Source organism: Cyprinodon variegatus, unplaced genomic scaffold (genome assembly GCF_000732505.1).
Source record: "Cyprinodon variegatus isolate N-32 unplaced genomic scaffold, C_variegatus-1.0 Scaffold497, whole genome shotgun sequence".
Classification (NCBI taxonomy): Eukaryota; Metazoa; Chordata; class Actinopteri; order Cyprinodontiformes; family Cyprinodontidae; genus Cyprinodon; species Cyprinodon variegatus.
In genome coordinates this window covers 175,441-179,581 of record NW_015150950.1, presented here as the reverse complement: position 1 = coordinate 179,581, position 4,141 = coordinate 175,441, and positions in this window count along the sequence as shown.

Below are 4,141 nucleotides of genomic sequence, written 5' to 3'. Positions count from 1 at the left end.
AAGTTGCTTTGTGTGCTTTGAACTTTTTTTTTTTCTGTGCCCTCCTTCCTGGTTCCCCCTCCGCCCCCCCTAGGCAGGTGGTTTTTGTTTTTCAGACATGTTAAGGTGCTTGTATCTGACCGTCCGTTCCTGTTTGTTTGATCCTCTGGATTCCTGGTTCTTGTCTCCAGCATGCTCCTCTCTTGGACTTTCCATTCCCTGCCAATTTTTATTAAAAATATTTCATTTTTATTTAAAAAAAAAAATAATAATTTCCTGTGCAGACTTTTCCCAAAAAAATAATTGAAGCTTATTGATTTCTTTAAAGTTTTTTTTGTTTGTTTCATTATACGTTTGCTTGATACACATCTTTAAAAACCATCAAGGTCTAAGATAATTGAATTGATACAAAAACAGAGCAGATTTGTAAATGCTTTGCTAAAAAGCAATATTCAACATTAAAATAGAGCATTGTACATTTGAAACAGAGGTTGAAGGTTAAAGTTTAAAGAAAGAGCATTCGACACAGATTACAAAGGTATGGCCATGAAAGAGCATCCCAGTGTCCAATCAGCTTCTTGACCCATGCAGTTATCCAAGTGACTCAGCTAAACGTTTTCATCAACCCCCTGCAGGCTGCACTCTGCTACAAGTCTGCTTTAACAGACTCCTCCAAAATGCTCTCCTGCTTTCTCTCAGGCTATGTTCATGGGGAGAGTTAAGAAATGCTGAGGTTAGGTTCTGTCAAAGGTTTTTAAGCTGTTAATGTCCAGCTGCAGTCTGTTAGCATCTATATTTTGTATAAATCTGTATTTGTTAATCCCAGAGAATGAAGCTGACAGGCAGTCTTAGTAGACATCTACCATTTAAAAAGTTTATAATCTTAAAAGAAGTTTGACTAGAGCTTGAATTATCTATGATCAGATTCAAAATCAATGGTTATTGAAACAGAATCTATTTATTTAAACTGTAAATAAATGTTGAATGTTTTGCACCAATATTTTTTTTTTTATTTTTTTGTCTCATTATTAGATTTAGCCTCAGAGCCAAACGAACTTGCATTTATACCAAACAAAGATCCTTTCATAGTTTTATAAAGATCTCGACCCCTGTTATGGTGCAACATAATCTCTTGTACAATCTGAACTACACCTTTAATGTTCTTTAAACAACATGAAGATAACCTTAGTCTAATTAGTTTTGTTTGTCATGTCGGAATTGCTTTTAAACTGATCCACCATTTGCAAGACCAAAACCAATCATTCTTAAAAATTATTTTTCTTTATACATAGACCTAGACAACTTTTATTGTCTTTTTGTATACACAAAGTGTATGTGTTTTTGCAACTTTCATGACATTTCATATTCTGCAGCAGTGATCAAATGTAAACAATGTGGGAGAAAAAAAACCTCCAAAAAACATGGAAGTTTAGATCATTAAATATATATGGTGCCAGTATGCAGTGTTTTGGTTCACTGTCAGTGTGATGCAGGGTCTGTGAAAATGATTTAGAGTTGTTTTCAACAGTTCAGCAGTCTGATGGCAGTGGGGAGAAAGTTGTTGCAGAATCTGCTGGACCTGCATTGAATGCTGCTTCTTCCCAGAGGGCAGCTGGGGGAACAGTCCATGGTGGGGTTGTGAAGGGTCACTGATGATGTTACGGACTCGGGACGTGCAGCGCTGGGATGAAATGTCTTTTATGGAGGGAAGAGGAGCTCCAATGATCCTCTCTGCTGTTCTCACCACTCTTCTCACCTTCTTCCACTCTGCAGTGCTGTAGCCTCCACACCACACAGTGAGATAGCTGGTCAGAACGTGCTCTATGTTGCTTCTGTAAAAGGTTGTGAGGATGGGTGGGGGCAGGTGGGCATTCCTCATCCTCCGCAATGTGAACAATGACCTCTTAACTATCTTCCCTTGTGCCTTTTTGCTCTCATGTTGTTGTTTTTTTTTATTTATTTTGCTTTAAACCAACTCTAAATTTTCACTATTTTCACTCTTCATAAAATATTTTCATAACTTTTGTGATTTAATGTCAACTAACAACTGAATCACTCCTCCGTCATGGCCCAAGGAGGTCTGTATCTCTTCACCGGCACTAAGAAACTTTGAGGAGTTTGACATTAACCATGTCATACCAAGCAACTATAAATGTGCAGACTGCTTTGTGGCACACATCACTTTCCCTTCTCGCTATTCGTTATAAAGACGGAAGTCGATGTGACTAAGTTTTTTCGAGAGACTTTTATTTGTGCAAACATTGCAGAGTTTATATTAAGGCAATGCAACAGCTTTGTGCTGGGATCTATACATGTGTTATCTTTGAAATGATCAAACATTAATATATTTATCTGTTTCCGAATCCCACTTCAGAGCACCTTTACCAAGTCACAGATCTCTGCCGAGCCAATCTCAGCCTCTTAAAGATTCAAGCCGTCACACCAGTGCATCATCAGCACAATGCCCAACTGACTGTCACTTGTCGGCCAAACTGCAGACTAATCGGCCAATTCCTGCCTAACCCTCCATTGACCAGCCTCCTCCCACTTGGTAGCCACCTTCCCCGCTGTAAGCTCCTGCATTTCCCACCTCTGGACCTCTGCATCCCCGCACACTCCCCTCGATGGATAGTTCATGTCTTTTAGTGCTGTCATTCTCGTTGTACACATACTTCCATTAACCTTCAGTCATTGTTACAGTGTGCCCCAGGCTCATTAACTTTCCAGACGCCCTGAAGAAACTCAGGCTTTTTTTTTTTTTTTGATAAATGGTCTTAAATCTTACATGCACAGGGGGGAAGCATCTCAGGAGGGAGAAATAGTGCTGTGCAGTACCAACACTATTTATTGTGGGGGTGGTGTGCTGCTGACCCTCAACTTGGGACGTTGTTTTTCGATGGGCGGAGTACTTCGAAGACCTCCTTAATCCCACCAACACGTCTTCCATTGAGGAAACAGAGCCTGGGGGCTCTGGGTCGAGTTCTCTCATCTCTGGTGCTAAAGTCACTGAGGTGGTTGAAAAGCTCCTCGGTGGCAAGGCCCCAGGGGTGTATGAGATTCGCCCTGAGTACCTTAAGGCTCTGGATGTTGTGGGGCTGTGTTCGTTAATGCAAGCAAAAATTGGTAATATAAGACTAAGGTAGTTTTTTTTACCTACCTCAAAAATTATAGTGTCAAACAAAAAGACATTTCTTTATGAGCCAGTAATTATTGTTATGAACAAGCTACAAGTGTGCATGAACTATAAACAGGATTATCTGTATTGAGGCACTGAGGAGAGAGATGAAGGTTGGTTGCCTAACAGATGTAAGTGGACAATAAGGGCATCATGACAAAATGTGTGACGGGCACCGTGTTTACTGAAAAGTACTCATCCTTAACAGTCAGGCATTTGTTGGGGTAATTTTAAATTTTTTGTCTCAATAGCAGAGTGTGGGATGAAGCTAAAAGAGTGGATAGTATTCTCTCTGAGTTTTATTGAGAGCTCTCAGCTTTGTTTCATTTTTGTATTAAAAAGCTTGGTGAACAACTAACCTAGTTCTGCTTTTCTTTCACAATATATTTATCTGAAAGGTTCTTAGCATTAAAACATTTTTAATAGTAAGCACTACAACTAGTACAATTTGTTTATTCTTAAAAAAATCTTGGTAATTTAAGTGTTCGAAATAGTTTTGGTCTATTTAAGGCAAGGCAGGGTCTCTGGAGGGTGGCCATGAGGCCAGAGGTGAAGGAAGAGCTTCAGGACGACGGCCCTGAGGGCCTCCGGAGTACTGCCGTGAGGCCGGAGGAAGGCCTGTAGAGGATGCTGTCTCTACTGCGGCAGCCTTGGTGGACGCCATCTCTGCTGCTGGGGCCTTGGAAGACCAGGAAAAGAGAACTTTAATCTGAAACTCGACAGTCTATTCTTGTTCTTAGAAATAAAGGCTATTCCATGTGAGAAATTGCTAAGAAATTGAAGATTTCCTACAACGGTGTGTACTACTCCCTTCAGAGGACAGCACAAACAGGCTCTAACCAGAGTAGAAAAAGAAGTAAGAGGCCGCATTGCACAACTGAGCAAGAAGATAAGTACATTAGAGTCTCTAGTTTCCCCAACTGGCATCTTCAATAAATAGTACCTGCAAAAAACCAGTGTCAACACCTACAGTGAAGAGGCGGCTGC